Source organism: Lepisosteus platostomus, unplaced genomic scaffold (genome assembly GCF_059453375.1).
Source record: "Lepisosteus platostomus isolate fLepPlt1 unplaced genomic scaffold, fLepPlt1.hap1 Scaffold_60_H1, whole genome shotgun sequence".
Classification (NCBI taxonomy): Eukaryota; Metazoa; Chordata; class Actinopteri; order Semionotiformes; family Lepisosteidae; genus Lepisosteus; species Lepisosteus platostomus.
The window spans coordinates 177,225-202,500 of record NW_028291676.1 but is presented as its reverse complement, the minus strand read 5'-3'; the positions used below and the strand labels follow the sequence as shown (position 1 = coordinate 202,500).

Below are 25,276 nucleotides of genomic sequence, written 5' to 3'. Positions count from 1 at the left end.
ATCTTTAATCCCTATTGCTCAACGCATGGTGAAAGTATTGCATAAATGTGTCTGAAAATGAGCAATGGGCACCTGAGAGACTCATTTGCCTGTTTCACAAATGATCATATTTGACTAGAGATTCTGTTTGGGATTCAGTTGTGCATTCTGACAGCAATCCCTTTCAAAAAACGATACATTCTGGATGAGGTCAAAGGTGCAGGAACACTGTATTTAGGATGTGTTTTAAAATCCATTGACTGATCCCCGAATCCTGAAGTTTCTTCGCATGATATCGGGCTTGCAACCACTTTCTGAAAAATGATGAAAAATGCCAAAAATGAAAAAAAAGTTATCAATTCTAGAGCCTAAGAGGAAAACAAGACAAATTTATATCTCCAAATAATTTTATGTGCTTCAGAAAAGCCCAGGAAAGTTTTTTGCATACATGAAACCACGCCCGTTTGCACGTAAGCAGACATGGTTGCACACACAACTTCATGAAAGGACGCGTGCATGCGAAGTCATCCTGTTGAGCATTTGAAAAGCCGCACCACGCCGCACTTGAAATAGCTCTTACATTAGTGGTAGACGCAGGAATTTACGCTTTTTATTTACGCTCTTACCAACGCGATGGAAAGCAAAACAAAGCAAAGCAGAGCAAAACAACGAACAAACAAAAACCCTCACGTCCCGCACTTGCAAATAACGCCATTACGTGCCCAAGCGGTATTGTACGTCATCCTAGCACTGCACCCCCGGTGTACGGTATATGGGAACGAGCACACGCCACGAATCGTCTCGAATCACTCCCTACAGCTGTAAGGCACCTTGAAGCGTGCACCCCCAACATTCTTCTTTGCGCATCTGTGAAAGGGAAATTCTTGAGCAAACTCTGAACCAGCTCTAAGGAAAATAATCAGATTAGACATTACTTTGACTCATCTTTTTACGCTCAGTGCTGGATTGCTCAAACTCCAGCTAGGGTTAGGGTTAGCATTCCCACGCTACTTAGACACTTTGTTTATGCTCAGTGCTTGATTTTGGGAACTTCAGGACGAGTGGGAATTTTCTCCTATCTGTCAATTCTGTTTTGTTTTGGAGACTCTTGGCTGCCTATGTTGTACAGTGCAGCGTGAAGGAAACATTTTCCAAAACTGTGTCAGCTCAAAAGTTGTAAGAAAACCTCTCCAGCTGCTTTAACTCTCTTGATTTTTGTCATTTAACGTGACACTCGATGTATAACTGGAGCCTCACATATGCAAATGGTGAGGCTCCAGTTCGACACCCAGTTCCACACCACTTTACAGTATATGACAAAAGCATAGCAGACTGTGCCGGACCGGCAGATAACTTCTGCTTATTTTTACCATATTAAACATTGGAAATCCTCCCACTTGCATTTGTGACACTTGATTTTGGCTCCACCTAAGACACTCTTAAATCATCAAACACTTTTCTCTTCTCCCGCAACACTCTTGTCTGTCGGCACTATGTGGCAGCGTTGCATGACAACCCATCTCACCACGGAAAGGAACCTAACAGCTTTGGTAAGAGGGGAGAAAAGGACCTGGCCCGTACGGGGCTCGAACCCACGACCTTGGCGTTATTAGCACCACACTCTAACCAACTGAGCTAACCAGCCTCACGACAATGGTCCTCTCTGTGCTGACACTGCTCATGATGTTTCCCGAGCCGAAACAGTGCGTTTTTCCAAGCCATTTGACAAAGCCCGCCCACTGAAAACTGCAGCAGATCGTGTAAAGACGTTCAACTTTGTAATTACTGCACGCACAGGAAGCAGAATAAATTCCTCTTTTCAAACTGTCAAAGGTTTGCTTTGCGAACGCTGCAGGACATCGCACAATCTCTTTTGAACGGGGACAAACGATTTCTTATGGGGCGCAGTAAGTACAGAAGATTAAAAAGCTCCACTCATGCCGACGATGCAGCATGAAGAAGCGCAACCTAACGTTTGACAGACAAAGGCCGGGCGCCGCTACGAGCAATATGAAATCAAACTGACAGCACACAGCGTTTCGCGCTTACTCAAAAGTGATCTCGACAGACGCTGTTCTCTGCATAACGCTGAAAGAGCTAAAGAGCGTTTCTGTTGAGACGTAACAAGCTCGTTTCTTTTTACCATGATGTCACCATGACAAAATCTGTCTTTAAACACCTTGCTCAGTCTCTGACGAGACTGTCAAAAATTGCTTTCGCCGATTGTATTGCAAACCGGCGGAAGCGGGGTATTGGGAAAAGTTTTCAACTAGCAATAATCGCGCCTCGGCTAAACCTCACAGGCTACGATACTGCCACTGCGCAAAGCTGATGGTTGCCAGGCAACCGCGGGGATCCTATGGAAATCGTTATCGATCGTCTCATGGCATGTCGTTGCTGTAACGCTTCATATTTGTCCTCTTCTTCATCTAGCTTGAGGTTTTGAAGAATTTCATGACAGACAAGGGCTCCGTCGGGAACAAAGGGCGTTGTGAGAAAACCGTTGCTTATTTTCAGCAGCAGAAATACAACCCTTTAAATACAAGATGACAGAACAATGACGAAGGGCATGCCGGGAGGAACTCATGCACTACAGAGGAAAGGGGGCGGGCACGTACAGTTCACATTCAAGCCACAAGTACTCTTCTCGGATGTTGCACAAACAAATCCTAACGTCTTGAAAGCATTGCAGCATGTTTGTGTCCCACTTCCCGTGGCTGCAGGACGACTGACACGAACGGACAAACACAATCTGTGGCGTTTAGCATGACATAGTCTTGCAGGCATCGTGCTGTCTCACTGCAATACTATACCGCTGGAGGAAGCAGTCCATCTGGCCATGAAACTCATTTAAACGTCTAGCTACAGCAACTAACTATATCATGATTTATTCAGGATGTGTGGAATCAGCACGTCCCGGAGACAGCTTCCGAAATCGTGAGCATTCTCTGGTGGTAGGGGCGTTCAAGATGGCGCTCAGGTGGGAGGTAAAGTTTAGTGGTTGAGGAGTTTTTTTGAGTTTTTCATGACCTGAATGTTAATTTTTGCTTTTTTTGACTACAGAAAAATAAAGACTTAACACTAGTTGTTTAAACTTCAGTTATAATTGAAAGAAAAAAAAAACGATTTTTTTTAGGTTTAAGAATTTCGATATGAGTAACACTGGGAAAAGAAAAGAGAGTGCTGGGTCCTCGAAGGAGAAATCTAAGATACCTCAATCGTATATGTATAGCACTACAAGAAAATCGATGGAACTACAGGGAAAAGTGAAGCAGCTGGAGGGGACGTGGAAAGAGTGCTGGAGATGCGCTCGTACGGTAGAGCCGGAGTCCCTGCCCAGCACACCTGTGAAAACCCCGGCGGCCAAGAGAGGAAGGGGTGACCTGACGCTGGAGGAGCTCCAAACCAACATCTTTAACATGATGGGTGAGCTGAAGGAAATGATTCGATTTAATACAGTCGCAATCGAAAGTCTTAAAAAGTCCATGGACTGTGTGTTTAAAGAGGTTGAAGACTTAAAGAGTGAAGTAAAAGTTCTTAAACAAGTAAATACCGAACAAGAAAAGCATATTAAAGAACTTGAATTGAAAGTGAACGATGTAGATAGATTCTGTCGACGATGGAATTTAAAATTATTTGGAGTTAAAGAGGAACGTGATAAGGACCTTGTTGCAACAGTGAAGGGTATCTGTAAAAGGACCCTGCCGGACCAGGAGGACGTAATATCGGCCATTGACTTTGTTCACAGGCTCGGGAGAGCGAACATGTCTGGGCAAGTGCGCCCCAGATCGATTATAATACAGTTCACCAAGAGGATGGCGAGGGACATGCTGTGGCGAGCGGCGAGGGGGAATGAGTATTTGAATGGGAACAAACTGAGGTTTGCAGAGGAACTGTCTGCCGCGGGCAGGAGCACCAGGAACCAGCTGTGGCCCCAGGTTGAAGCTGCCAGAAGAGAGGGGAGGAGAGCCTACTTTGTGGGAGCGAGGGCCTTTGTGGACGGGAAGGAGATTTGCTCCCAGTGACTGCTCAGTTAATGATTATGTTTGGTTTTATTTGTTATACCAGTATATACTAGTGTTTCTTTAGTGTTAGTTTGGAATGGTGTAGTTAAGTGTTAAGGACTGTTATAGTTCTGGTTCTTTGAAAAACTCAATAGTTTAGACAGTCTTAGAGTTAGTTATTTGCTTTTGTGTATGTCTTTTTCATGAATGCCAGAGGTACTCGAAATGTTGTTAAAAGAAAAACGTTTTTTTTGTTTTGTAAAAAACTGTGCTGAGTTTTATTTTTTTACAGGAAACGCATGCATGTTGAAACTAAAGTTTATAATTGAGAAATATTAAAGCAAGGAAAATATGATACGTGTAAAATATACAATTTGATCACATAATTACTTAATTACCTCTGGTAGTTAAATGTTTTTTTTCTGCTGCGTTTTTTTTCTCTTGTACATGACTCTGATCCTCTTGTTGTATTTGTATTTGTAAATTCTACATGTTTAATAAAAATAAAAAAAAGCATTATAATCAAGTGCAGGAGCTGAGGGCTTTTGTTTTGTTTCGTTTTCCATGGCGTTCGTAAGCACGCAAATCAAAGGCAATTCTTGCGTCTAACACGAATGTAAATGCTTTTGAAAGTGCAGTGCAGGGAATGCGCCCTGCCCTACAAATAAAACAGGTCTACGGATCTGAAACCTGCTCCACGGAAAACAGTTCTGTTGCGCTTTTGATCAAAGGGAGATTCTCTGTTCTTACTTTTTGATGACATAACACCCAAAGGGGCTTCTTTGGAGCTGGATTCCAACCAACATCCTAAAGTTTCTTGGCGGTATCCTTTACAGTCCTCTGTTCGGTCGACAAGGAACAGAAGGGGGCAGCTTTCCTCAACATACAGCGCAATGTACTGTAGTGTTCCCCTTCATTGAATTCGCAGTTCTGCATCAGACCTCTAACTCGTTTCCTTAGCTTGGATTTAAGCCACGAAGCAGGCTTCTACTGTATAAACGTCTAGAGGAATCACAAACTATTTGAGAGGCCATCATCCCAGGGGGAACTGACAAAGTCTATCCCTAAACACCTAGCGCAGTCTCTCGAGAGACTGTCAAAAATCGCTTTCTCCGTTTGTGCTGCAAGTAAGTGAAAACGCGGTCTCAACCCAGAGCCACTTGGCAGCAGCGGCACGTAAATACTGTTACTGCCACTGCTCGATACCGACGTTAGCCTACTATACCATGTTCAGCCACCGCTAGAAAATGTAAGGCTCTAGTACTGGAGCAAACAAAGGGAGGGCCAACGTCGAACGGGCACACGTAGAGAGCAACGAAGATGGGACTCGAACCCATGCATGCAAAGCACAATGGATTAGCAGTCCATCGCCTTAACCACTCAGCCACCTCGTCGACGAAACTGGGCTGTCCAGACATGGGTTGGCGCGCTCCAGATGATCTTTTTCTTTTTTTTCCCTCGTACTCGAGGGTCCTTTTCCTGTTCCACATGCGATTTCAACATTTTCCTTGGGAGATGTCAAGCCAGCAAGCCACTGCTGTGGTTCAGTGGCCAGTGTGGAGTTCAGTGGCCCTGTTGTACACAGAAAGCACATTGAGCTCCTTGGACATGAAAAGTTCCAGATAAAAGCCATTTGTCATCCTTTCTCTTGGTGTCGATGTTGCTATTGTATGTAAAGGTGGCAACTTGCTCAGCGAGCAGGCGGAGCACACACCGAATGCAGATGTGTCTGAGTGGTGTGTCCAAGTGGCTGCAAAAGGACAATACTCCTGGGGCGCCGTGGCTTAAAGCGTTGGTTAAAGCGCTTGTCTCTTAAACAGGAGATCCTGGGTCCGAATCCCAGTGGTGCCTTCTTTGTTCTGTCTTCTCGAACAGAACTGGTCCTTACAGACAACCGCCTACGGCTAGACTTAATTAGATGCAAGTATTCATTTCCTGTCTTTAACGCGACTTGTTTTTCTTAAAATGGATGGAACTTGCAAAACATGAAATACAAACATTGCTAATCAGCGCTAGCGGCTGGCAAAAAAAAAGAAGTCAGCAATGTTTTTTTTCTTTAACCTTAACCCTGCTAATGGAGAAGAGTTAAACGACCGAGTCTATGCAGCTTAAACGGTGCTCACGTCGGGTTCTTAGCTGAAACGGTGGTAAATCACGCTCACCGCAGTCCTTAATCTTTTAAAAGGATACAAAATTGAACCTAGTCGCCACATCACATACATCCTGTTCAACGATAAAAAGGTGACATCTATCCTCGATCCAGAGTAAATCTCACGTTGAGGGCATATTTTTTTCCACTTTACCATGAGTCGGGCTCAGCTGCACAGAGGCGAGAGCAGAGCAATGAGGTCACGGGGACAGGGGAGTCACACGCTGGCGGTTTAAACACGCGGAAGAAAACTGAGGGATCCACAGTATGTGGACCCTCCGTGCGCCATCAGTCCGCACTCCGGACTCTGAATCCTGCCATCCGAGTTAAGATCTCGGCGGAACCTGAGGCGCAGTTCCTTCTTAAAACGTAATCTGGTGAGCATTTCTAGAATCGTACTTGTATAGATGCAGCCCTTAATGTGTTGCTAGATTAAAATTGATGACTTCTTGAACTTCAGTAGGCAACTGCCCTCTTGATTTCGGATTTAATTTCTTTATTACAGGGGCGCTTTTATGAAGACAGAGTCATGTTCAGGTACTTTGCTTGATGGAGGAAGCATATTTCGGACTCTGTGATCTGCTCACCTGGAAAGGTCTGCTGTACTACTACAAGAGAGAAGTAGAGTCTGGAAGAATGGACAATTTTATGATGCTTTGGAAGATAATGTTTTTTTTTCTTTGAAATCGAAATGAATCAGAATATCAGTGCAAAAGACAAACTCTTGGTTTGGTTTAAAGAGATATGGTTTTAAAACAGACAAAATGTAGAAAACAGGTGTTTCTCACTTTTGGAAAAGAATGGACCGGGGGTAATATTTTACTAGTTGCAGTGCTGATCTCACTGGGTTACAGTCCTACAGTGTCACACCAGGGCCAGTGGCGCAATGGATAACGCGTCTGACTACGGATCAGGAGATTGCAGGTTCGACTCCTGTCTGGCTCGGGTCGTTTTTAAACGCATCGGGCTACTCCCTAAGTAGTCTGTGCTACTTACTGCATTGTACTGTTAGTTTTAATTGAAGAACGGCATTTGTGTTCAAATATACCAGACAAGTTTATGTAACTGCTCATGCGACACTCAGTTGTAATTAGTCAAGAAATAAAGTCGAACAACAGCTGCAAGTTTGATTGTGAACGTATGAGATTGCAGCGCTTTTTACTTCCATTGACAAATGATAGAGATTCGAAGAGAGATCCTTCAGACCAGCAAGCAAACCCCACGGCTATTTCGTTTTTTTATCTAGGCAACGTTGGTGTCTGCAATAGCATACATGAAAGCGTGATGCAGGGTGAGCGCCCCCCCACCGGCACCATTAACACCGCTTCCAGCTGGAAACTTTGTTTTTCCCTGTAGCTCACCCTCATCCGGGTACCGACCTGGCTAACAAATGCTTTGCTTCAGTGGGTTTTCAGTTGCGAGTTGCAAGGGGATGCAAGTGATGGAGCCGCTCGCTGCAAGAGCCACTGCTTTGGCTGGGAATCGAACCAGAGCCTCCCACATGGTAAGCGAGAATTTTACCACTGAACCACCAATGCTCAGTACCCAGACCTTCAAAAAAGACGCTTTTTTGGTGCTCTGTTAAAAAAGCGTCGACATTACCTCTTTCAAAAGGCTTCACTTTCCTAGTCACATTCCAAGGCTCATTGAACCCGGGCTGTTTCCTCCAGCGGTATAGTATTGCAGTTAGACAGCACGATGCCTGCAAGACTATGTCACGCTCTGACGAGACTGTCAAAAATTGCTTTCGCCGATTGTATTGCAAACCGGCGGAAGCGGGGTATTGGGAAAAGTTTTCAACTAGCAATAATCGCGCCTCGGCTAAACCTCACAGGCTACGATACTGCCACTGCGCAAAGCTGACGGTTGCCAGGCAACCGCGGGGATCCTATGGAAATCGTTATCGATCGTCTCATGGCATGTCGTTGCGGTAACGCTTCATATTTGTCGTCTTCTTCTTCTTCTAGCTTGAGGTTTTGAAGAATTTCATGACAGACAAGGGCTCCGTCGGGAACAAAGGGCGTTGTGAGAAAACCGTTGCTTATTTTCAGCAGCAGAAATACAACCCTTTAAATACAAGATGACAGAATAATGACGAAGGGCATGCCGGGAGGAACTCATGCACTACAGAGGAAAGGGGGCGGACACGTACAGTTCACATTCAAGCCACAAGTACTCTTCTCCGATGTTGCACAAACAAATCCTAACGTCCTGAAAGCATTGCAGCATGTTTGTGTCCCACTTCCCGTGGCTGCAGGACGACTGACACGAAGGGACAAACACAATCTGTGGCGTTTAGCGTGACATAGTCTTGCAGGCATCGTGCTGTCTCACTGCAATACTATACCGCTGGAGGAAACAGCCCGGGTTCGATGAGCATTGGAATGTGACTAGGAAAGTGAAGCCTTTTGAAAGAGGTAAAGCACTGCACAACGGAACTGAGGGAGAATCTTACAGGGGATTCTGAGCGGTGTCTGCATACACGCAGTCCGATACGGGTGCTGAAAGCTTGAGCTACTCTCAATGTCATGCTGCCTTTCCTCGGAGTAAATCTGTTACATTGAAAGAATGCTTCTGGCAGGTTCAAAAAGGGACCCTTGTTAATTTGAGAAATCAATGATTTCGAATGAATTCTGTATGCGTTAAAAGACAGCTATACACAGATAACATGCAGGACACTTCTCATGATGTTTCCCGAGCCGAAACACAGTGCGTTTTTCCAAGCCATCTGACAAAGCCCGCCCACTGAAAACTGCAGCAGATCGTGTAAAGACGTTCAACTTTGTAACTACTGCACGCACAGGAAGCAGAATAAATTCCTCTTTTCAAACTGTCAAAGGTTTGCTTTGCGAACGCTGCAGGACATCGCACAATCTCTTTTGAACGGGGACAAACGATTTCTTATGGGGCGCAGTAAGTACAGACGTTTAAAAAGCTCCACTCATGCCGACGATGCAGCATGAAGAAGCGCAACCTAACGTTTGACAGACAAAAGCCGGGCGCCGCTACGAGCAATATGAAATCAAACTGACAGCACACGGCGTTTCGCGCTGACTCAAAAGTGATCTCGACAGACGCTGTTCTCTGCATAACGCTGAAAGAGCTAAAGAGCGTTTCTGTTGAGACGTAACAAGCTTGTTTCTTTCTACCATGATGTTACCATGACAAAATCTGTCTTTAAACACCTTGCTCAGTCTCTGACGAGACTGTCAAAAATTGCTTTCGCCGATTGTATTGCAAACCGGCGGAAGCGGGGTATTGGGAAAAGTTTTCAACTAGCAATAATCGCGCCTCGGCTAAACCTCACAGGCTACGATACTGCCACTGCGCAAAGCTGACGGTTGCCAGGCAACCGCGGGGATCCTATGGAAATCGTTGTCAATCGTCTCATGGCATGTCGTTGCTGTAACGCTTCATATTTGCGGCCGGACACTTCCCGCCTCCCAAAGAAAAGACCGCCAATCAGACAGGCGGAGACCGAGGACTCGCAGAGCAAACGGCCACAGTCGCAGTAATAAGAGCGATTGTGAGCGGTTTTGTTTTCTCTCTTTGACCAGCCCAGCTGCGCCCCACCCAAAGGCAGGGAAGCACAAAAATTGTATGGAACTCATTCATGCTCCTCTCCATGGAAATCTTTAGTAAAAGGCAAAAGATTTGTACGAGATGAAGAGAAACCAGAGTGCGTGGCTGGACAGCTGCAGGAGCCCAGGCCGCCTTCAAGGCCTCTGCCCTGCCGGTCGTGGTTGGTAATGCACCTGGCCTTACAAACGAGCCAGTGGGGCCCGTTCAGCTCCGGGCTCATCGCCTGCGGCTCTCGGCTTACCTGGCAGGGGAGATACCTTGATCAGCCTGTAGTTGGAGTAGTTGGATTGTTTTCTTGTTTTGTGGAAGCAGTGTTTGTTTTGCAGTTTGAGATGGCAACCTTTGGATCCCGCAAGAATGCTGTACGTTTTGAGCTTTTGGGTGACCTCTTCATGGATCGTATGCAGTTCAGCAGAAAAGTGTTACAGAAGGAACTTGGCTTTGAACCTCGGCACTTGGATTTCATCTTCGCTCTCCCAGGTCAGAAAGCATTTGAGGTTGTTTTTGCTACCTATTCTCTGTTTGAACAATGTGTGGATGTGTTTGAGGCAAAAAAAGGGAAAGTTCCTGCCCTTGAGAAGATCATCTTGCAGCCTCTGACACGGAGAGAGAGGAAAACGGTGCATGTTGTTATGTTCTCGGAACTGGCAAAGACGGAGGACATTCACACCTGGCTTAAGCAGTACTGCACCGTCCACCATGGAACTGAGGTTAGAGATGTTGACGGTATAAAAACAGGAGCAAGGAAATTCGAGGTTTGCTTGCTACCGGACAATGTAAATGGAGGCTTAAGGCACCTGCCCTCTACAATCCGGCTGGGCGCCTGCAATGGCTATGTTTTTTATGTGGGACAACCAAAAGTGTGTCGGCGCTGTGGTGCTGTGGGACACCTGGCATCGTCCTGCACTGTGAAATGCTGCAAGACCTGTGGCAAACAGGGACATTTAGCCTCTGACTGTTCAATGCTGCCAAAGTGCAATTTATGTGGCTCGGAAGGACACGTTTTTAAGAACTGCCCTCACGCCTACGCCAATAAACTCAAAATGAGAAAGGATGAGGCAGTGCTTGTTTCAGCCAAACCGGCCCGAAAAGCCAAAGCAAACAACAAGTCAAACAAAGAACCCTTGTTGGACAAAGAGTCTCAGCCTCCAGCCAGGATCAGTCCTGCTGTGGCTCTGGGCCCGGTGGAAGAGAAATCCACTACGCCCCCACAACCGCAGACTGCACCAGACAAGCACGAGGGTTTGAAAACCCCCGAGAACAGCGAGGACCCCTCCCCCATTCCTGCTCCTCAGAACGAGGGCCAGTGTGGGGCCCCCCGGTGGAGCGGGTCCAGCGAGGATACCCAGGATTCAGCGGAGCTGCTTTTCTCAGACTCTGCAAGTGCTACAGATGCCCTCCTCTCCTCCATCCAGTCCATCACGGAGGATCTGCAGCAGCTGGTGGGTGAGGGGGAAGAGGAGACTGGTGCATCGGCTGCACCCCTTTCCCCTCAGTGCTCCCAGGAGCTGGACTTGAGGAAAAGGAAAAATGACTCTGTTTTCTCCCCGAGCGAGGAGGAAGGAGAGCATGGCGATGGGGACAGCTGGAACCCCTCCACCCCTCCCTCTACCCCCTTCCTTGAAATGGACTCCGTGAATGCTTTTACTGCTGCCACCCTGATGAAGGCTCATTCAGAGGATGGCTGGCAGGAAATTGGTAAGAAGAAAAAGAAAAAGAAGAAGGTAACTAGTGAGACAGAAAAGACTTTAAACTCTCAGACACATATAGATGTATATATCCCACAACAGCAGGATATACATGGTCAGGGAGGAATAGCAGCTCCAGAATTGACTATTGCTTTGTCTCAGAGAGAGTGAAAGTTGTTGGGGTCACTCTTCAGCCTGTCTTCTTCTCAGATCATCAGGCTTTAGGGTGTAGAGTGGAACTCCAGGGCGGGACTGTCTTTGGCCCAGGCCTCTGGAAACTCAACACAAAGCTGCTAGAGAACGAGGGGGTAGTATCCCGCTACAAGGAGAAAATATCACAGTGGCTGTCCTTGCAGTGTCTGTACGGGTCAGTAGGAGAGTGGTGGGAGGAGGTGAAGATGAGGACAAAGGCCTTTTTCATGGCTGAGGGAAGGAAGGCTGCTGCCAGACGGAGAGGAGTGCTAGCCAGGAAACAGAGGCAGCTGCAGCGTCTCTACACGATGCTGCACAGTGGCTTCGATGTGCTTGAGGATATCACCCTTTTAAAAAAGGACATCCGGATCATAGCCGAAGAAAGTAGTCGAGGAGTGCTGTTAAGAAGCAGAGTGCAGTTCTTGGAAGAAAATGAGAAGTGTACTCGCTTCTTTTTCAGGAAAGTGGTAGGCTCCAAGTCTGTCATGGAAAGTGTAGTTGATGAGGAGGGACGAGAGAGAACAGAGCCGAGTGCTATCCTCTCCTGCACCGAGGCCTTCTACTCAAGACTGTACAGCTCTACAGAGGTAAAGGATGAAGAAATTCATTTTTTTACCTCAAAGCTAGAAAACGTTTTGAGTGAAGAAGATAGGGAAGTACTTGAGAGGGATTTGACAGTAGAAGAGCTGAGACAGGCTATGGAGAGCTTACAGCAGGGGAAAACTCCGGGTGCTGACGGGCTCCCTAAAGAATTTTATTGCACCTTTTGGGATCTGCTTCAGGATCCGCTACTGCTCTTATTCGAGGAAAGCTATAAGACAGAATTGCTGCCTGACTCCTTAAGAGAAGGCACTATCTCTCTCTTGTTTAAGAAAGGAGCAAAGAATGACATAAAGAACTGGAGACCCCTCAGCCTGTTAGGCGTGGACACTAAGATCCTGTCCAAAGCCCTTTTCCTGCGCCTACAAAATGTAGTGGCCTCACTGGTAGGGAAAGAACAGACTTGTGGGATAGCAGGACGCCTGATGAGCGACAACCTGGCCTTGTTGAGGGATGTCTGTCTGTACTCAGAGGATCGCTCCCTCCCTCTGTGCATTTTAAGTGTAGACCTAGAAAAGGCCTTTGACCGGTAGGCGGTGCGTGATTGGTTGATCGACAGGGGCACTCGTGGTCCATTGGTCTGTCGTAGAAAGACTTACTGTAAACGTCTTTACTGTGCCCGTTGTAGATATTGAATTTTGCCACTGAAGGGAAATCTTAGTAGCTGAGCATAAAAAGAATAGGAGCATACTGTAACGCGTGTGAAGGCCATAAACGATATTAATTTTGGAACGTAAACATACAGTATATAGCAGGTCTTGGTACTTTAAAGAAAGAAATACACACCAGTATTCCATTTCTCCCTAACCATTGTAAGCTTCGAAGTCTTTAACTAACGTGATACCGGAGTCAACAAGCATACTTTTAGAATTTGATTAAAAGGGAATATAATATGGAATCGCGTATCTCAAGAAATTAATAACGATATAATTATATTCATGTTGCAAAAGAACTGCAACGGACATAAAAACTCCCTTGCTTTTAACAGAGCGTTCCATAATTTCTAACTACGAAAATGCCAGGTGAAAGGATTTGTAAACATATTTTGTTAAAGCAAGTCAGTTTTTTCCGCAACACATAAAATACATTTTTCCAAGAAAGTTTAGCCTTTGTCACTAATGAAACCACTAAATAAAGACATAAATATAGAAATCTTAAGATTTGTTTTATTTAATGTTGGTAGCAGGATGAACTGTCAGAGTGTATATTTTGTCGCAAAGTTGCTGCAAGATGTTAACAGTGAAAAAGGTATTTAGAAATGAGTTATTTCAAGATGAAAAAGAAAACATACACGAAACATGGTTTCATAACGACCAGAATCAGTCTTGAGATATTTTTAACTTGATTTACAGTATTTGAGAGGTATGTCTTAACACCGATACTACAGTGCTTAAGTACTGCTCACGTATATGTTTCTAGGTTTATATTATGCATTTCATACGGTCAAATTACTTTTGAGCAACTAATAAGAAGCGCGAAACGGTATGCGTTTTAGTTTCGTTTTGTGCTGGGACCCGTGAATTGATTAGAGATATCAAGTACATACAAGTCATTTTTTAAATGTTGTAGTTCGTCTTGAAAAAATGTTACGAGTACATCATCTATCAACAATTACACAGGTTCTGTTTCCATATTGCGGATTTTGGTTAGGTATTATCAAATCCAGTGGCGCTGTGTGTTAGTTTACTGAGTCCCATGTCACATGGTCTGTGATTGAAACCTGTAAAACCGGTTTAATTCGTCACAGCCAGCACTCTTCAGGTGTGAGGGTCTTCTGCTCAGAATGAAACGCTAAAATGTTTGTGTATATTCTAATGGTAGTGGGGGCAGGGTGTGTGGGAACAGGTTTGGTTGAAATTGCATTGGACATCTATGTTCTTCACACCTGAAACATTTTCTCTGAAAGCATTTTCTTCGCAGTTTAACCGATCTTGTTACAGCATGTTACAGTTTACTATTATTAACCATATTAATTTTAAGTGCATTAAAGTGAAATGTAAAATCTTGTAAAAATATATTTTCATTGTTCAAATATACATTAAGTCTGACTATCATATAATAAGTTAAATACAAAACTAAAGATAAAATAGGGTTAAATATAATTCAAAATATTTTGCTAACAATGTTAACTGTTTATGAATAATAAAATGTATTAACTAAGGAGTAGGATGGCACAGTTGTTAGTATGTTTTTTGTTTTGTTTCTTTTTCATAAATACAACAGTAGTACCTGATGTCTCAGTGGCTTTCAAAATTAAATTATGCATGCAAACCTGTGAACTTGAAAGATAACTAAGATATCCATCCATTATATTCCATAATATCCATGAAATATATGGCGCTGAAATATGTGTGACGCAGTGGTGGCCTGACACGGTGAGGTGCGCTGGCAGCTGTGTGATGCAGTGGTGGTCGGGTATGTAGAGGTGCACTGGCAGCTGTGTGTTGTGACGCAGTGGTGGCCTGGCACGGTGAGGTGCGCTGGCAGCTGTGTGATGCAGTGGTGGTCGGGTATGTAGAGGTGCACTGGCAGCTGTGTGTTGTGACGCAGTGGTGGCCTGGCACGGTGAGGTGCGCTGGAGCTGTGTGATGCAGTGGTGGTCGGGTATGTAGAGGTGCACTGGCAGCTGTGTGTTGTGACGCAGTGGTGGCCTGGCACGGTGAGGTGCGCTGGCAGCTGTGTGATGCAGTGGTGGTCGGGTATGTAGAGGTGCACTGGCAGCTGTGTGTTGTGACGCAGTGGTGGCCTGGCACGGTGAGGTGCGCTGGCAGCTGTGTGATGCAGTGGTGGTCGGGTATGTAGAGGTGCACTGGCAGCTGTGTGTTGTGACGCAGTGGTGGCCTGGCACGGTGAGGTGCCCTGGCAGCTGTATGATGCAGTGGTGGCCTGGCACGGTGAGGTGCGCTTGCAGCTATGTGACGCAGTGGTGGCCTGGCACGGTGAGGTGCGCTGGCAGCTGTGTGATGCACAGCTCAGTTGGTTTTGTCCAACTGAGCAATCTTGCTTTCATAAAATATACCAACATTTTAATGACTGATGATTAACATGCTGTAATACACAGTTCAAAATTAAAGGCTCAAATGCTGTGCATGAGAGGTTAAGCTCCCCCTGGCGGTTTTACAAGGCGACGCCGGATAGTTAGTCACGTGACACACGTGAACCGCGTGATACCCCGGTGGGCGTGTCGCGGTATGCCGCGAAATACCTCACCCATTTTGAATGGCTGCATCTGTACGTTCAGAATCAAACCCGCAGCTGTTGTTCGACTTTATTTCTTGACTAATTACAACTGAGTGTCGCACGAGCAGTTACATAAACTTGTCTGGTATATTTGAACACAAATGCCGTTCTTCAATTAAAACTAACAGTACATTGTCAGGGACATTCAGTTCTATAAAAACAAGAGACAGACAAGAGAATATTTCTTCCTTTCATGTGGACTACGTGTTGACTTACTGATAGGAATAATTGAAAAGTTCGGGTTCATAGCCGATGCAGTGCGTGCTAATTAGAACAGCAACGCTGAGTTCTCAGCACCGTACTGAGCCCAGGTGTTTTTCTAAAGCTGTCAGGTGCAGTTCATTTACATGAAGGAAATCTCTTACTGGGTGCAATTACAATGCAGTAAGTAGCACAGACTACTTAGGGAGCAGCCCGATGCGTTTAAAAATGACCTGAGCCAGGTAGGAGTCGAACCTACAATCTCCTGATTCGTAATCAGACGCGTTATCCATTGCGCCACTGGACCTGGTGTGACACTGCAGGACTGTAACCCAGTGAGCTCAGCCCTGCAACTAGTAAAATATTACCCCCGGTCCATTCTTTTCCAAAAGTGAGAAACACCTGTTTTCTACATGTTGTCTGTTTTAAAACCATATCTCTTTAAACCAAACCAAGAGTTTGTCTTTTGCACTGCTATTCTGATTCATTTCGATTTCAAAGAAAAAAAAAACATTACCTTCCAAAGCATCATAAAATTGTCCCTTCTTCCAGACTCTACTTCTCTCTTGTAGTAGTACAGCAGACCTTTCCAGGTGAGCAGATCACAGAGTCCGAAATGAGCTTCCTCCATCAAGCAAAGTACCTGAACATGACTCTGTCATCATAAAAGCGCCCCTGTAATAAAGAAATAAAATCCGAAATCAAGAGGGCAGTTGCCTACTGAAATACAAGAAGTCATCAATTTTAACCTAGCAACACATTAAAGGCTGCATCTATACAAGTACGATTCTAGAAATGCTCACCAGATTACGTTTTAAGAAGGAACTGCGCCTCAGGTTCCGCCGAGATCTTAACTCGGATGGCAGAATTCAGAGTCCGGAGTGCGGACTGATGGCGCACGGAGGGTCCATATACTGTGGATCCCTCAGTGATCTTCCGCGTATTCAAACCGCCAGCGTGTGACTCCCCTGTCCCCGTGACCTCATTGCTCTGCTCTCTCCTCTGTGCAGCCGAGCCCGACACGGTAAAGTGAAAAAAAATATGCCCTCAACGTGAGATTTAGTCTGGAGCGAGGATAGATGTTACCTTTTTATCATTGAACAGGATGTATGTGATGTGGCGACTAGGTTCAATTTTGTATCCTCTTTAAAAGATTAAGGACTGGGGTGAGCGTGATTTACCAGCTAAGAACCCGACGTGCGCACCGTTTAAGCTGCATAGACTCGGTCGTTTAACTCTTCTCCATTAGTAGGGTTAAGGTTAAAGAAAAAAACATTGCTGACTTCTTTTTTTTTTTGCCAGCCGCTAGCGCTGATTAGCAAGGTTTGTATTTCATGTTTTGCAAGTTGCATCCATTTTAAGAAAAACAAGTCGCGTTAAAGACAGGAAATGAATACTTGCATTTAATTAAGTCTAGCTGTAGGCGGTTGTCCATAATGACCAGTACTGTTCAAGAAGACAGAACAAAGAAGGCACCGCTGGGATTCGAACCCAGGATCTCTTGTTTACTAGACAGGCGCTTTAACCAACTAAGCCACAGCACCCCAGGAGTGTTGTCCTTTTGCAGCCACTTGGACACACCTTTAGAAAAACATTTTGTTAACAGGCATTCTGCCTCAGCCTAAACACCTATAGCTTGCAAAGCGCATGCTATTAGACAGGCACCTCTGCAAGACCTTAAGAGTCTCTTAAACTAGTGATAGTAAGGTGTTCCCAATGGGTGATGTTCGGCTTTCAAATCATCTCTCCGTGGAAGCGCCGAGATGCAGCTGTTTAAGGCTTAGAAGCAGCTGACTGTTTCACTACCTAGCTGATCACTGTCAGTCAGGGAGCTTAGAGGTGAAAAGCCTGTCTGAGAGACAATTCGCCGTCGATCAGTTCAATATGTTCCGTACCAGCTCGGCGCACCCGAGATCATCTTGGTAGCCGTGTAGCTCAGATGAGTGAGAGCTTGTGTGTATTTACCACCGTGATTGGATGCCGGCCCTTCTCAGGTCACAGTAAACCTTCTGCTCAAAAAAAGTGAGGTAAAACCTCACTCTGCACAGTAAAACCTAAAAAAGTGAGGTTTTATTTAATCTCTGACCAAGGGAAACGTTTCATTTTTTCAAAGAAATGTTTGTTAAAAAATAAAGTCATAGTTCCATGGGATTCAATCATAGACCGTGTGACATGGAAGTCAGGAACCTAACCCACTAAAGCACTACAGAAACATTATCGACAGACAATGTACAGCGTGTACTATTCTTGTGTTGCGGTACATGAATATAATTATATCGTTATTAATTTCTAATTTATAACTTTATTAACTTTATAAATTTATTAACGTTATTAATTAATTTCACGACGCACAGACAGAGCGTGGGGAGCCGCCGCCTGCAAACACGGCTCCAGGCAGGACTCCGCTCTGCAGGAGCCGCAGAGCAGAGGAGATGGGGGCAGCTTAGCTCCTGTGCCTTTATTGGTGTGCGCTGATGGACCGTGCTCTCTCTCCAGAGTCCAGCACGCCTGTCATGGACGGAGCAGAAAAGGCGGCGCCACATTCTACAGCACTCTCCACGCAATCGACGAAATCGGGCTACTGACGTGGAGAAAATCGCCTCTCCAGAAAGTGCAAATATCATCTTGGAGAGTATAAATCCTATTGCCGAAGGTCAGCCCTGTCTACCAGAGTAACCCTCCCACCTCCTGCAGCGATGGTCAGCTCATCTCACACGCGAGAAGTTTCGGCTGGAAACAAGCGCCCCCTCTTCTCGCACGTTTTGCACGTTTGAGTAGTTTTAATGCGGCTCCTTCGTACACAGTGCTGATCTTTTGGAAAGCAGGAGGCAAAACTGACACGTTCCCATACCAAAGTCGAACCCGGGCTGCCTGGGTGAAAACCAGGAATCCTAACCGCTAGACCATATAGGAGCGCACAACCCTGCTGTTCCGGGCATCATGCAAGCAAACTACAGAAATATTAGAAAACACGCAAGAGAGTTGTCACTCAGAGTGTCGAAGGGTCGATGTATACTGGGGCTCAGTTGAAATGCAATGTCAGGACTTTTCCGAATTATGTCACATGAAGAGAGCACAGCCTTTTCCGCCCTGCCACGTGTGTATCGGTAACTCGCCGTGATCGTATAGTTGTCAGTACTTTGCGTTGTGGCCGCAACAACCCCTGTTCGAATCCGGGTCACGGCAGAATAGGGGTGTCTGCTTTTACTACTTGCACGAATGAAGGCAAAAAAAAGCCAATCGATGTGAACGAACGGCGCTTTACAGAGGAGTACTGCCTGACTGGATCGTTGATGAACGACAGAGGCCACTCCGACCTCTTCTCGGGTTTCTTCAATGACTTACTAAGGATCTTCTTCACATTCGCCCATGCAGGGGAAGCCAGTTACACCAAAGCAAACGCAGGAAAGTGCAATTCAAGCAGAGACCAGGAGGGACTTGTTTACACCGAGAGTGGTCGGAGAATGGAACAATGCGCCCAGCCCTGTTGCTGGAGCCGATTCTTGAGATCTTGGGCTCACTAAGAAGCCCCCGCTGGATGCTAATCTTTCTGTTGTTCTTGCAGGTCCTGCGCTGCTTTTGAGCCGACAGAGCTCGTCCTGGTCTGTCGGCACAGCCCAATTGCAAATGATCGGCTCCGCATACAGAAGGAACGTGCGTTTGGTACAAGAGTGCATGAAGGCACCGGAAATACATTGGGAACGAATGACCGGTCGCTCAATACCTCTGTGAAGTACAGGAGCGTGCAAAACGAGGCTGTTTCCACCCGGTCTCGAACCGGGGACCTTTCGCGTGTTAGGCGAACGTGATAGCCACTACACTACGGAAACCTGTAGGGACAGCTGCTGGTGTCTCGCTTGCTTTTCAGGCTGAGAAAGGGAAGCGTCACTTTAGGCAGGGGGCGCTGGAGAGAGGAACAAAGGGCGCGATGAAACAAAATGCCGAAACCCGGGATCCAACCAGGGACCTTTAGATCTTCAGTCTAACGCTCCTCCAGCTGAGCTATTTCGGCGGTGCACAGAGCGCACAGCCACCTGCTCCAGCCTTCCTGTGTTGTGGCATGAGCGCACCAAGAGGAGCGGGAGAGTGTTGCAGGAACGTCACTCAGAAGGAAAGCCACCCAGCTGCGCCCTCTGAGCTCTGTCCAGCGCATCTTCCTCGCATGGACTCCTGCCTGCGACGGGCAGGAAACAATTAGCAAGAACAGAACAACACCCCATGGGTGTCTCATGACCACACCTTAGGTTGTGACATGTGCAGGTGTGAGGGGTTGCCGGGCTACTTTGGAGCAGAGCTTGGGCAGAGGGGGGGCGGGAAAGCAGACAAAAAGGTGACACCTCAAGGTCTGTACGATCACAGCTCTCCGCCGCCCCAGGCTTCCGCTAGATAAGCTACTGGACACAACCGCCCCTCCTCACACAGACCGTGGAAAAGCCCCCGAGTGGGAGGGCTCTCTCTTCCTCCCAGGAGCTCTTGGACACGACGCACAGACAGAGCGCGGGGAGCCGCCGCCTGCAAACACGGCTCCAGGCAGGACTCCGCTCTGCAGGAGCCGCAGAGCAGAGCAGAGCAGAGCAGAGGAGATGGGGGCAGCTTAGCTCCTGTGCAGAGACCTGAGCTGTTGTTGCTGCGGACGCTTTCTTTTCTGTTCTCGGGGTAGGAGTGAATGTTGAGTTGCCCTTAGAAATGAAGCAGAGCATTTCAACGGCACGGGTGTGTGTGTGTGCGTGCGCCCTGGTGATTCTGGGAGACAGATCGAACCTGGGCTAAAAGAGAGGGGGCTTAGCCCTCTTCCATTTGCTACTTCAAAGTTGTAGAACCCATTTGCATCTGCTAGGCGGCGCAGTCGTCATGCACAAAGAACGCTTTGAAAAGCGTCCAAAGCAAGTCATTCCGAGTTGGTCGTTTGTGTTTTCCGTTCAGACGCGAAATGCTGAAATGATCTCTCGGCTCCTCGGTTGTCATTTCTGCTCCGTAAAGGAATCACAGCACGCGTCGCCTTCCAGCACGCTGGGTCGGGACACGATGCCGGGGGTCGGAGCGTCCGATGTCTTCCTCGTTAGTATAGTGGCAAGTATCCCTGCCTGTCACGCGGGAGACCAGGGTTCGATTCCCCGACGGGGAGTAGCTTTTCTTTTACCTCCTTAGAGAAAGGACTGCCTTTCACTTCTCTGTTTTCTAACACAGCGTCGTGCACCTTTTCATTGCTCTCGCTTTCAGAGCCTCCGCACGACACACGACTCGACATCAGGAAGCACATTGAAGTGAAAGCAGGGAGCGCTGCGACATGCACTGTGCAGATCCCGCCACACTAAGAGGTGAGTGGGTCTGTTCGATGCACAAAGAACGCTTTGATAAGCGTCAAAGGCAAATCATTCCGAGTTGGTCGTTTGTGTTTTCCGTTCAGACGCGAAATGCTGAAATGATCTCTCGGCTCCTCGGTTGTCATTTCTGCTCCGTAAAGGAATCACAGCACGAGTCGGCTTCCAGCACGGTGGGTCGGGACACGTTGCCGGGGGTCGGAGAGAGCGATGTCTTCCTCGTTAGTATAGGACCTGTCACGCGGACCTGTCACCTGTCTCCACCTGTCACGCGGGAGACCGGGGTACATCAGGACGCGCATTGAAGTGAAAGAAGGATGCGCTGCGACATGCACTGTGCAGATCCCGCCACACTAAGAGGTGAGTGGGTCTGTTCGATCACAGCGCTAGGCGAATCCCCAATCCCCCTTTGTGCGTGGCGACAAAAGAAGTCTGTTTTCGCCCGGTTTCAAACCGGGGACCTTTCGCGTGTGAGGCGAACGTGATAACCACTACACTATGGAAACTGTGATCAGATGTGCCCAGCGGCCCAGCGCTGAGCTTCGCCAATGCGATTCAGCGGCTTCCAGTGCCTTTATTGGTGTGCGCTGATGGACCGTGCTCTCTCTCCAGAGTCCAGCACGCCTGTCATGGACGGAGCAGAAAAGGCGGCGCCACATTCTACAGCACTCTCCACGCAATCGACGAAATCGGGCTACTGACGTGGAGAAAATCGCCTCTCCAGAAAGTGCAAATATCATCTTGGAGAGTATAAATCCTATTGCCGAAGGTCAGCCCTGTCTACCAGAGTAACCCTCCCACCTCCTGCAGCGATGGTCAGCTCATCTCACACGCGAGAAGTTTCGGCTGGAAACAAGCGCCCCCTTTTCTCGCACGTTTTGCACGTTCGAGTAGTTTTAATGCGGCTCCTTCGTACACGGTGCTGATCTTTTGGAAAGCAGGAGGCAAAACTGACACGTTCCCATACCGGGAGTCGAACCAGGGCCGCCTGGGTGAAAACCAGGAATCCTAACCACTAGACCATATGGCAGCGAACAACCCTGCTGTTCCCGGCATCATGCAAGCAAACTACATAAATATGAGAAAACACGCAAGAGAGTTGTCACTCAAAGTTTCGAAGGGTCGATGTATACTGGGACTCAGTTGAAATGCAACGTCAGGACTTTTCCGTTTATGTCACACGAAGAGAGCACAGCCTTTTCCGCCCTGCCAAGTGTGTATCGGTAACTCGCCGTGATCGTATAGTGGTCAGTACTTTGCGTTGTGGCCGCAACAACCCTGGTTCAAATCTGGGTCACGGCAGAATAGGGGCGTCTGCTTTTACTACTTGCATGAATGAAGGCAAAAAAAAGCCAATCGATGTGAACGAACGGCGCTTTACAGAGGAGTACTGCCTGACTGGATCGTTGATGAACGACAGAGGCCACTCCGACCTCTTCTCGGGTTTCTTCAATGACTTACTAAGGATCTTCTTCACATTCGCCCATGCAGGGGAAGCCAGTTACACCAAAGCAAACGCAGGAAAGTGCATTTCATGCAGAGACCAGGAGGGACCTGTTTACACCAAGAGTGGTCGGAGTATGGAAAAATGCGCCAAGCCCTGTTGCTGGAGTCGATTCTTGATTAGATTTTGGGCTCACTACGAGGCCCCCGCTGGGTACTAATCTTTCTGTTGTTCTCGCAGGTGTTGCGCTGCTTTTGAGCCGACAGAGCTCGTCTTGGTCTGTCGGGACAGCCCAATTGCAAATGATCGGCTCCAGGTACAGAAAAAACGTGCGTTTGGTACAAGAGTGCATGAAGGCACCGGAAATACATTGGGAACAAATGACTGGTGGTTCAAGACCTCTGTGAAGTGCAGGAGCGTGCAAGAAGAGGCTGTTTGCACCCGGTCTCGAACCTGGGACCTTTCACATGTTAGGCAAACGTGATAACCACTACACTACGGAAACCTGTAGGGTTTGTTGCTGGTGTATCGCTTGCGTTTCGGGCTGAGAAAGGGACGCGACATTTTAGGCAGGGGGCGCTGGAGAGAGGAACAAAGGGAGCGATGAAACAAAATGCCGAAACCCGGGATCGAGCCAAGGATCTTTAGAACATACTCTCACGAATCGTTAGAATATGTGCGTTTGATCATCAATTGCGTAACAACCACATTCGTTCGACTTGAGCCATCAAGCTCATAGTTTTCAAATCTTGAAAGCTGTCATTGAGCACATCATAGTCTGCAGGACGCCCCGTAACTTGCGTACTTCAACAGAAAGAAGAGCAGACAGCTCCATAAATATGCGAGGCGCAGAGAGTGCAAGGCGAGCCGCACACGTTTCGGTGGCTGAGAGAGGGCAGTTTTTGCTTCTGCATTTCCCAAGTAAGGACGCATGACAACAAGCGATTGCGGTGCTCATTTACAACATAGTGGTGATGAGTTTTCAGTACGTGTTCTTTTGAACGAGCAATGAGGTTGCTGCCTTGGACAGCTGACTGCACGCTCTCATTGTGCCACGTGATGAGTATTCACCAGGCTCGTTCAGTCATTAGTCACATTCCATCATTTGCCATAAGCAGATGCTGCAAGGTGATGTGGATATCAGTTCCCAGTCTTGTGGACGAGGACAAAAAGAGCACACAAGGGCTCAGCCGGGAGTTGAACCCGGGACCTCCCACACCCTAAGTGAGAATCATACCCCTAAACCAATGAGCCACGGCAGCAATTTCTATTTTCTCCTGTCAGCGAGCTTGAGGACGGGGGAGAGGCGTCATTCGCTCGTCCAGTCAGACCTTCATCAATAAGTCAAGAAAGCCGCAATTACACGACTGCCTTGCAGACGAAGGGCAGTGAACTTCACCCGGTAAGAGGGGAACAAGCGGCACTAGGCGACACCGAGGTATGAGCCCCAGCGAGGGGGGTTAGCTTGCATGGTACAGCGCTCGCTTTGCATGCGAGAGGTAGCGGGATCGTTTCCCACGTCCTCCAGGTGTGTGCTTAGAGCTTGATGTGCCGAAAGGTGTCCTTTAGCCTGTGGTCACACCTTGCATGGAGAGCGTCATGCAGCTGTCAATCATTTCACAGCCATGCCCCCTCTTCATCTTCTCTCTGCCTTAAGCGTCTCCGCCACTCTCTTGACATTTCATGTCAGCATGTCAGAAGTCCGAGTGACGTTTTTAATGGCTGAGTGAGGGCACGATGCTGAAGCAGAGAGGCCACTTCAGCCAGAGAGACTTGTGCTAGGTGAGATCTGAAAAACAGACTCGCAACAGAAACAGACCAAAAAAGTATCGGTGAGATCAAAAGGCAAATGCAACATCCAGCAGAGGGCGTCTGAAGATTAGGGAACGGGCGACTGAAATCCATATGAGGCAAACTTTCCGGCTGTGCACTGCAGCTGGCCTCGTTGGCGTAGTTGGTAGCGCGTCAGTCTCTTTATCTGAAGGTCCTGAGTTTGATCCTCACACGGGGCATGGCTGCTTGCTCTTTTCAAACACTTGCGGCAACTGTTCGCTCATAACCACGTCTGGAATGCGTGACCTTTACACGGGGGAGAAGCAACGCCGCATCCCTTTTCTAAAGAACATTCATATTCAGAAATAAGTCAAGAAATTTGCCATTACTTTTGCTGTCAGCCTGCCCATGTTGCCAAAGAAAGATTCACTCGGCGTCAACATGACAGAACAGCGATCACTTGAAAACACTGTTCCACACTCCGTAAGCAAGAACTTCAGTGTTTGCAGTCACCCGATATGCCGATAGTCAAAGGAGCACAAAACACGAAGCGTCAAAAGACAAGATGAGTTGATGGAAAGAGCGTTGAATTGATGAGCACAAAAGTTCAGCTCGTACAATAGGCAACGAAGGTCCCGGCGTCATCATCGCACTTGAAAGGACTGCCTTGCAGACTAAGGGCAGTGGGAGGTTGCTGTTTTGAGATGGAGGCATTGGGATGGTGGGCCGAGATCTATTCTTCTTAAGGAATTCTTCATCGTGAAAGATCGGTCCACAGATCATCCAAAGAACTTACAAATTTTTGGGACTCAGGGAATCACGTCTTGAAAATACGGCTTGGACGCGTAACGGCATTCTATCCAACTATCCAACTGCAGGACTTGAGGGTTTTTTGTGCTTTGTTCTGTTTTCGTTGACATCGCATTCGTAAGAGCGTCAAAAAAAGGCAATTCCAGCATCTAACACGAATAAAAGGGCTATTGAAACTGCAGGGCTGCGCAGCTTCTAAAATCCTTGCACACAATTCTCCGTTATTGTTACTTCCTTCTTTCTGTCTAACAAAGTTCCCTTTTCCTGACCGGACGGGGAGACTATCATTCCAA

General features: G+C 47.1%; 12 non-coding genes across 12 annotated transcripts; 3 read left to right on the top strand and 9 right to left on the bottom strand.

The window, feature by feature from the left end:
• Window positions 1–1,550: 1,550 nt before the first annotated feature.
• On the bottom strand, window positions 1,551–1,624 carry trnai-aau (transfer RNA isoleucine (anticodon AAU)). The gene has a single exon. It is a non-coding gene; the product is annotated as a tRNA-Ile (tRNA).
• Window positions 1,625–2,167: 543 nt separating this feature from the next.
• Window positions 2,168–2,309, bottom strand: LOC148632613 (U4 spliceosomal RNA). The gene has a single exon (XR_015934236.1). It is a non-coding gene; the product is annotated as a U4 spliceosomal RNA (small nuclear RNA).
• Window positions 2,310–5,295: 2,986 nt separating this feature from the next.
• trnas-gcu (transfer RNA serine (anticodon GCU)) lies at window positions 5,296–5,377 on the bottom strand. Its single transcript has one exon. It is a non-coding gene; the product is annotated as a tRNA-Ser (tRNA).
• Window positions 5,378–5,756: 379 nt separating this feature from the next.
• On the top strand, window positions 5,757–5,834 carry trnak-cuu (transfer RNA lysine (anticodon CUU)). The gene has a single exon. It is a non-coding gene; the product is annotated as a tRNA-Lys (tRNA).
• Window positions 5,835–7,004: 1,170 nt separating this feature from the next.
• trnar-acg (transfer RNA arginine (anticodon ACG)) lies at window positions 7,005–7,077 on the top strand. The gene has a single exon. It is a non-coding gene; the product is annotated as a tRNA-Arg (tRNA).
• A 774-nt stretch (window positions 7,078–7,851) lies between these two features.
• On the bottom strand, window positions 7,852–7,993 carry LOC148632609 (U4 spliceosomal RNA). Its single transcript, XR_015934246.1, has one exon. It is a non-coding gene; the product is annotated as a U4 spliceosomal RNA (small nuclear RNA).
• Window positions 7,994–9,326: 1,333 nt separating this feature from the next.
• LOC148632608 (U4 spliceosomal RNA) lies at window positions 9,327–9,468 on the bottom strand. The gene has a single exon (XR_015934235.1). It is a non-coding gene; the product is annotated as a U4 spliceosomal RNA (small nuclear RNA).
• A 230-nt stretch (window positions 9,469–9,698) lies between these two features.
• Window positions 9,699–9,815, bottom strand: LOC148632607 (U5 spliceosomal RNA). Its single transcript, XR_015934291.1, has one exon. It is a non-coding gene; the product is annotated as a U5 spliceosomal RNA (small nuclear RNA).
• Window positions 9,816–15,869: 6,054 nt separating this feature from the next.
• trnar-acg (transfer RNA arginine (anticodon ACG)) lies at window positions 15,870–15,942 on the bottom strand. The gene has a single exon. It is a non-coding gene; the product is annotated as a tRNA-Arg (tRNA).
• A 3,450-nt stretch (window positions 15,943–19,392) lies between these two features.
• trnav-aac (transfer RNA valine (anticodon AAC)) lies at window positions 19,393–19,465 on the bottom strand. Its single transcript has one exon. It is a non-coding gene; the product is annotated as a tRNA-Val (tRNA).
• A 2,449-nt stretch (window positions 19,466–21,914) lies between these two features.
• Window positions 21,915–21,986, bottom strand: trnae-uuc (transfer RNA glutamic acid (anticodon UUC)). Its single transcript has one exon. It is a non-coding gene; the product is annotated as a tRNA-Glu (tRNA).
• A 2,353-nt stretch (window positions 21,987–24,339) lies between these two features.
• trnak-cuu (transfer RNA lysine (anticodon CUU)) lies at window positions 24,340–24,412 on the top strand. The gene has a single exon. It is a non-coding gene; the product is annotated as a tRNA-Lys (tRNA).
• The last annotated feature ends 864 nt before the right edge of the window (window positions 24,413–25,276 follow it).